At 43.9% G+C, this 8,024-nt stretch overlaps 1 non-coding gene across 1 annotated transcript; it reads left to right on the top strand.

Annotated features, from left to right (window-relative positions):
• Positions 1–6,492: 6,492 nt before the first annotated feature.
• trnar-ccu (transfer RNA arginine (anticodon CCU)) lies at positions 6,493–6,565 on the top strand. Its single transcript has one exon. It is a non-coding gene; the product is annotated as a tRNA-Arg (tRNA).
• The last annotated feature ends 1,459 nt before the right edge of the window (positions 6,566–8,024 follow it).

Genomic DNA, 8,024 nt, shown 5'->3' with positions numbered 1-8,024 from the left:
AATGTTTCCTCATCCTCCTCTGCCCCTCGTCTTCACTACCATCTTCTCTTCTTCTTCTTCTTCTTCTTCTTCTTTCTTTTTCTTCCTTCTTCGTCTTCTCCTACTTGTACTTTTTTGTCTTTGTCTTCTTCTTTCCTCTACTTCTTCTTCTTCATTCACTTGTTCTCCTTCTTCGTCTTGAACTTCACGTCCCACTTGGCCCTTGGTCATCATCTTTGTGTCGTCGTCGTAGCAGCAGTAGTCTTTTTCGCCGCTGTGGTCGTGTATGTGTTGGTCCTCTTGGACGCACACCCACCGCCATCACAGTCACGGTGGTGTTTGTCGTCGTCGTGTTTGTCGCAGGCCTCTTGTGGGTTTTCTCCTTTTTGTACCTTGACTTCAGCGGAGACATTGGCGAGCGGCACCGCCGCTCACGAGAATCCGATGCAGCTTCAACTCCAGATTCAAAAGAACGGCCATGCTGCAGCTCTTCCCCCGGCTGTGACGAGCCACGTGCAACAAGTGCACAGGTCCAAAACAAGATGACGTGAAAAAAAATGACGACAACAAGAAGACAAGTGTCTTAAGTGTATATTGTGTGTGTGTGTGTGTTGTGTAATGAAAATAATTAGTAGACTGATGTCAACCCTTTAGTTTTATTTTTTAACCTCCCTTTCCACTCGCCTTTGCCTTTCCTGTTTGTACTACAACTACAAGCCACTGCCAGAATCCCGGGACTCAAAAGCAGGACGATGGGAGGGTAGCAGAACTAATACGTCCGATTGAGTGTACCACCAATGCCAAGGGTCCCTGTGACCTGAAGGACAATTCCACGAGTCCCTGGGACCCGAAGGACAATGGTCGCGGGTCCTAGGGACCCGAAGGACACAACACGTGTCCCCGTGACCCAAAAGGACAACGCCACGGGTCCATGTGACCCGAAAGAACAATGCCACGGGTCCCTAGGACCCAAGGACAACGTCAAGGGTCCCCGGACCCGAAGGACAATGCCACGGGTCCCAAGGACCCATAAGGTCATGCCACGGGTCCCTGGAACCCGAAAGACAACGTCAAGGTCCTCGGGACCCGAAGGACAATGCCACGGGTCCCAGGGACCCGAGGACAATGCCACGGGTCCCAAGAACCCATAAGGCCAATGCCACGGGTCCCTGGAACCCGAAGGACAACGTCATGGGTCCCCTGGACCCGAAGGACAATGCCATGGGTCCTTGGGACCCGTAAGGCCAATGCCACGGGTCCTATGGACCCGAAGGACAACGTCAAGGGTCCCCGGGACCCAAAGGACAACGTCAAGGGTCCTATGGACCCGAAGGACAATGTAAAGGGTCCTATGGACCCGAGGGACAATGGCAAGGGTCCTATGGACCCGAAGGACAACGTAAAGGGTCCCCGGGACCCGAAGGACAATGCCACAGTTCCCCAGGACCCGAAGGACAACAAAAGCGTTAAGAAGTGCCTGGCTAGCTCAGTCAGTAGAGCATGAGACTCTTAATCTCAGGGTCGTGGGTTCGAGCCCCACTTTGGGCTGTGGTGTTTTAGAGAGTAGGAATGCCTGAGTTCTGCACTGTATTGGGTCTGTCAATTGCAAGAATAGCAGTTCCATCCCAGTGTAAAAATCCCTGTAATTTACCAGACTAAAATGTGCCTGCATTCTACAATCATGGCCTGTGCTGAACTCCTGTTCCTCAGATCAAACAATGCATGTTCAAATTCTAAAACTTCAACCTATTGTTCTAGAACTGCAGCTTAACATTCTAGAACTACAATGTACCATTTTAGAACTGTAATTAACAGTTTAGGACCGCAACTCTTGAAATTCTACAACTTCAACCTATTGTTCTAGAACTGCAACTTAACATTCCAGAACTGCAGGTTAACATTCATATTCGTAAAAAGGAAATGCAGCTTGAATCAGTTTCCCGATATCATTTGCCAACAGGAAACGTCACCAGACTTTAATTTGATACAGAATATTATTACCAAAACACAGACTTGATTTTGCCAGTAAAATGTAATAGTAATATTGTGATGAATTTGCCAAATAGGTGACACTTTCTCATCCATCACACTCAATAAATAAACCAGATTATTCAATCCATAACTCCACCTCTATGCAAAGTAGTCTCATCCAGACCCTATCGCACCCTAAGGGAGAATCATAAACCTAGACCAACGAACAAGGAGAGTCCTGTCCTGCTCGTTTGTTCCTCACATTTTTACCCAGTTTTTTCTATTGCGTGCAGTCGAAGCAGGATATGAAAAATTGCCAACACATTGCTTGCTCCTAATCTGTGTTAAATTAACTGGATAAACTGGATTTTAAATTACAGATTAGGAATTTAACAGCTCCTGCCATCAGGGCTCGTCCAGGAGTTGAACCCGGGACCTCTCACACCCGAAGCAAGAATCATAACACTAGACCAGCGAGTCACTTAAAAGCTATGTAAGTCTAGTAGATTGTCATGGGATGCTTTCATGGCTCCACGGCCCGATTCAGCTTTCCGATCTCATTTGACAACAGGAAACATTTGATACAAAATTGCAGGAGTACCTCATACCTTTTACCAGGTTCAGGTGGTTAATAGTTATGGTCAAATGAAGCTTCATTAAGCTTTCTGAACAATGGTCTTCATTTTGGGTTCAAATCCCACTTCTGACAAAATTGTTTTCATTTGGAACTAACATCTAAGACATGATATTGGGAATTAAGAACATAGCAGTTCTTTGTATTTAAGAGGACATGAATGTGCACGAGAAACGCAATTGCAAGTACCGCGTTTTGTGAGCATCTTTATTGGCACCACATATAAAGTTACTGACTGTGATTTAACTGAAGGGTTTTGGTAAAAGTTATCTTCTTTTGTAAAACTTTGGGTTGTGCACAAAACAGGAGAAAAGGGTTCTTTGTTGCATCCAGGCTGTTATGTATAACAGATAAAAAGCGCAAATTGACATCATTCCATCCAATACGGGCAAGACGGGGTTGACAGATAGATTTTAAAATCCTTACAGATAAACAGTCATCGTAGCTGTTTGCAGGATTTCCGCAAAATTTACCGAGATTAAACTGGGCCGTATAGTGACGATTATAGGAAAAGAGAGAAGTACTTCCACTCGTTGTTACCTGTCGTTGCTATGGGTAACAAGAGTTCACAGTTACACGTTTCCTTAGGGGCCCGTAGTGGATGAAATGGTAAAACATTTGGCCCTGGATGCATAGAATGCCTGCCATATTGAGCGACAAAACTTCTAGTTCAGGAGATTATTTTTTCCACAGCCAGTAGTTTTAGAAGCCTGGGTAGCTCAGTCGGTAGAGCATCAGACTTTTAATCTGAGGGTCCGGGGTTCAAATCCCTGTTCAGATGTAGAGTCGACATTCTTGAACACTTCAGATACTGCCATATCGTTTGTGTTCCATCCATAAGTCTTTAAAAAGAATTGTGGCCGTTTTTCGAACAGGTTTGCATCATAACAATGTTGCTGGTAAGTCTAATGTACAATAGGCAACCTACGTCCATCTTGCTAGCACCCAAATCTCTGTACTCATCTCCCTGCTTGGATAGAAGGTCATCTGGTGCATTTTTCTTGTCACGAGGGCTAAGTGTTGTGGTCTGGTGCATTCCCCAACCTGTGTCGTGTCTTCTCTTTCTTCTGTGTGTCTTGTCTGTCTTGCCGTGAGGGCGTTCCAGGGGATCTAGAGGCGTGGCTTTCCATCTACGTTCCGTCATCCACTCAGCTGTTCCTCATCACTCATCACCCACGTCAATACATAAACCCGGGCTGACCGCCTCTTCAACGCCAGATCATTACATGCACTATTGTGGTAACTGGGCTCCTAGTCATTTGCGCCTGTGTTGTTGTTTGTTGTTGTATTCTAGTACTAACTCTGCCTCTCCTTAGATCCATCCGTTGTCCCTCCGAGTTGCCTTCCTCCCTCACGCCGACCAGCCACCTGTCTACACCAGTGTTTTGAACCCCTCCGCACTCATTAAACGTGCCTTTTGTATCTCTATGGTTCTGGTCTTACTAACTGTAACACTAAGAGTATAGAAGCGGAACAAGAGGGAGAGTTGTTTTTTTTTGCACCCACCAGCAATAAAGTTTACTTGTCTGAAGCTGTGTTGTTTGAATAAGGTTATCAATGTTTTGAGTGAAAAAGAATACCACAGCTGAAGTCCTTGGTAGGGCGACAGCTTTATTGTGGAACACTTCAGATACTGCCATATTGTTTGTGGTCCCTCCATAAGTCTTTAAAAAGAATTGTGGCTGTTTTTCAAGCAGGTTTGCATCATAACAATGTTGCTGGTAAGTCTAAATGTACAATAGGCAACCTACGTCCATCTTGCTAGCACCCAAATCTCTGTGCTGATCTCCCTGCTTGGATGGCAAGTCATCTGGTGGATTTTTCCTGTCACAAGGGCTTTTGATCAAACTACGTATAGTGCTTCCGAATGAGGACACTAAGAGTATAGAAGCGGAACCAGAGGGAGAGTTGTTTTATTGTACCCACTAGCAGTAAAGTTTATTTGTCTATAGCCATAAAATTGCATTAGGTTATCAACGTTTTGAGCGAAAAAGAAAACCACAGCTCAAGTCCCTGGTAAGGCAACAGCTTGATTCTGGGATATGTATGAAGTGCTCGCTATCGTCATCTGTCATGCAGGTTTGCAGGATGTTCACAGTCTGCAAGTGGCCATGATGAGTTGGGACTTTGAGCTTTTTAACCGTTTTGGCCAATTTAGCCAATTTTCAACCAGTTTGTGCAATAACATTTGGTGTTTCAGGCAATGTGCAAATTATGGTCTACCCTCCTGCTGTCCAGAAGACCGTGATCATTGCAACAGCTTTTTGGTCTTCATTTACTTGCACTTTAATTTGTAGTTTAATTTGTAATTTTAATTTGTAATTGTTTTTCCCACTCGAGTTGCAAACTCTGCTAGATGAGTTGTCCATTTGAGCTACCTGTATGGACATGGACCATTTCAGACACTATCATATCATGTGTTCCATGCACAAGTCTTTAAAAAGAATTGTGACTGTTTTTCAAGCAGGTTTGTATCATAACAATGTTGCTGGTAAGTCTAAATGAACAATGGGCAACCTACATCCATCTTGCTAGCACCCACATCTCTGTACTCATCTCCCTGCTGGATAGTATGTCCAAGGACATACCACTTATGTTCTATAACCCTTTTCATTGGTTTGCTACCACTCTTAAATAATTCCTTTCATTGTATCAATCTCAGAAATAACCAAAGAATGACAAATTCCATTCATTTGCTAGTGCCAGTGTTCAACCACCTGTCTCTGTATTTTCAGCAGCAGTAGTGTTTTTTAAAACACCTGCCCCGTGTGAGGGTTGACCTCACGCCCTTCAGATTATGAGACTGACGCGCTGCCTACTGCGCCAACGAGGCTATGAAAGGTGTTGTAATGGTTCGCAAAATTTCAGAAAAACTAACAATTTGGTCGTCAATCTTCACAAAAACAATGTATGTGGAAACCTACGTACTCACACAAAGGCTAAAATTGACCCTAGATGCTTTGTCATGACCCCATGAAAAGGCCAGGACAAAAGACCGTGTGCAAAGGTTGAAGGAAATGCGAGAATATGACCACAACAAAAGAAATGATAATTCAATGATGGTGTTAGTCAGTTTAGTCAGTGGTGAATGTATATGCATGGATGAGTGTGAGGTATGGTGTCAGCGATTTATGCTGGACAGTGTAAAACTAACAAAGATGAGCGGGAGAGGTGCTGGACTGAGAGACCTCTAGGGCAATCACAGATGCACAACCAATAATAAAACACTACTGAGTGAATGCGTTCATAAAATGAAGAACATTGTTCAGAAAGCTTTATGAAGCTTCATTTGACCATAACTATTAACCACCTGGACCTGGTAAAAGATATGAGGTTCTCATGAATAGGTAGCCAGTGATTTACCTACTCAAGATGGTGGTCGGCATGCCAATGAGGCTCGAAAATTTGCAGATGGGGATTCAGAGGAGATGTAACAGTTTAAAGTGTAAAGTAACTTAATTTTCTAAATTGTCCGCCTGCAGGGCCAATGAGAGCTCTTCTCTAATATTACCGGGTACGCAATAGCTATTCAACTTTAGAAGGTATTGTTGATCTCAGAAACAACGATAGACAGCACCATCTTATCACAATGCCCATGTATGTGTTTCTTCAAAGTTTGCAAAAACATTCATCTGAACTCGCAAATCAATTGATGAGATTTTGGAGGTCAAAGGTTCAATGTCAAGGTGACTGTGTCCTCATGTCTGTCCATCCAATTCTTGTGAATGCAATATCCCTGAACGCCTAGAGGGAAGCACTTTAAATTTGGCATACATAACCACTAGGAGTCGCAGATGAACTGATTTCGATTTTGGAGGTCAAAGGTCAAGGTTACTGTTTCATTACGTCTCCTGAACTGTATATGTATTTCTCCTGAACTGGTGATGGGGATGCTTTGGCGATGTAAAGCCCCAGTGGCCAAATGGATAAGGCACTGGCGTCCTAAGCCAGGGATTGTGGGTTCAAGTCCCATCTGGGGTGAATTTCAGCAGAATGGCACAATGGAAGTGTCATGAGGCCTCTGACCCAGAGGTTGATGGATTGAAACCATCCTCTGTTAATTCTGATATCCATGGTGAGATGATGTAACTGCTGGAAAAGTTGTTGACAGCCCATGAAAAGTGGCAAGTCATGTTCTGGCAGATTAAAAAAATGACATCCAGGATCCTGTAGTAATGCTGACTTTCCAGTGATGTGGTGGGCTGTTTACAGGTTTTCATCATATCCATCGGTTGCATGGATGGGACATCAATACCCCGGTTCTATCACCTGATCGCTGTCTTGTCTTTGTCGTTCGACGACTATTTGGGCTCACACCTTAACACACCTAAACACACCTAAAATCATGCTGCACCTCAAAGGACTCTCAAGCACTCCAGGAGTGCTTTTGCAGAAGAGCGCCTTGTTTTCTTTTAGCTTGGGAAAAGGCTTTAGCTTATGACAAGGTAAACAGATTGCACCATTGTGCTACTCATTAGTGTGTCCACTTCAGTTATGTATTGAAGCACATCCTTAGAGCTAATGGCCCTCATTTATTAACCTAACGTACGACAGGCTTCACGTGAGATTCATGAAACGTTCTTATCACACCAATCAGAGCGTAAGAATGATCGTACATTGATAAATGCAGCGGCTAGAAACGATTGTAATTTAAATATCACGCCCCAATATATTCTCAGTTTTGAGGCCTCGACTCTATTATTTATGACATGGCCAGACATAATCCGGCTAAGAAGCGGCACTTTTCAGAGGTGGGGATTTAAAGCCTGACATCCCAGGTGCTCTGGTGCAGCCAGATACCACCAGGCCCAGGGAATATGCCACCTAGGAAAAGGCAATCCTACCCGATGAGAAGAATAAACATTGTGAAAATAACGAAAATATGAATACATTAAACATATACGGGCATTGAACATATTGCTGCAGTCTCAGTCTTTGGATGGTATAGGTAGCGCCCCGTCAGACATGTCATGATATAGCAGGTTCTCATGACTGAGAACCTACTATATCATGACATGTTTAATTTACTATATTATAATTTTGAGACAGGTCCTACTGAAGACCTGTTGGATCAGTCAGGATGGCCGAGCGGTCCAAGGCGCTGCGTTCAGGTTGCAGTCTCCACTGGAGGCGTGGGTTCAAATCCCACTTCTAACAACTAGTATTATCATTTGGAACTAATGTCTAAGAGTTGATATGGGAATAAAGAACTTAGCAGTTCTTTGTATTTAAGAGGACATGAATGTGCACGAGAAACGCGATTGCAAGTACAGCGTTTTGTGAGCATCTTTATTGTCAACACATGTAAAGTTCCTTAGGGGCCCGTAGTGGATGAAATGGTAAAACATTTGGCCCTGGATGCATAGAATTCCTGCCATATCGAGCGACAAAGTTTGGGTGTCCTGAAAAAAGGGTCTTGAACTCTATCTCGCCGACCTCT

Source organism: Etheostoma spectabile, unplaced genomic scaffold (assembly GCF_008692095.1).
Source record: "Etheostoma spectabile isolate EspeVRDwgs_2016 unplaced genomic scaffold, UIUC_Espe_1.0 scaffold00018771, whole genome shotgun sequence".
In the NCBI taxonomy this organism is placed as follows: domain Eukaryota; kingdom Metazoa; phylum Chordata; class Actinopteri; order Perciformes; family Percidae; genus Etheostoma; species Etheostoma spectabile.
The sequence above is the reverse complement of the archived record's forward strand: the minus strand, read 5'-3'. Positions and strand labels throughout refer to the sequence as shown.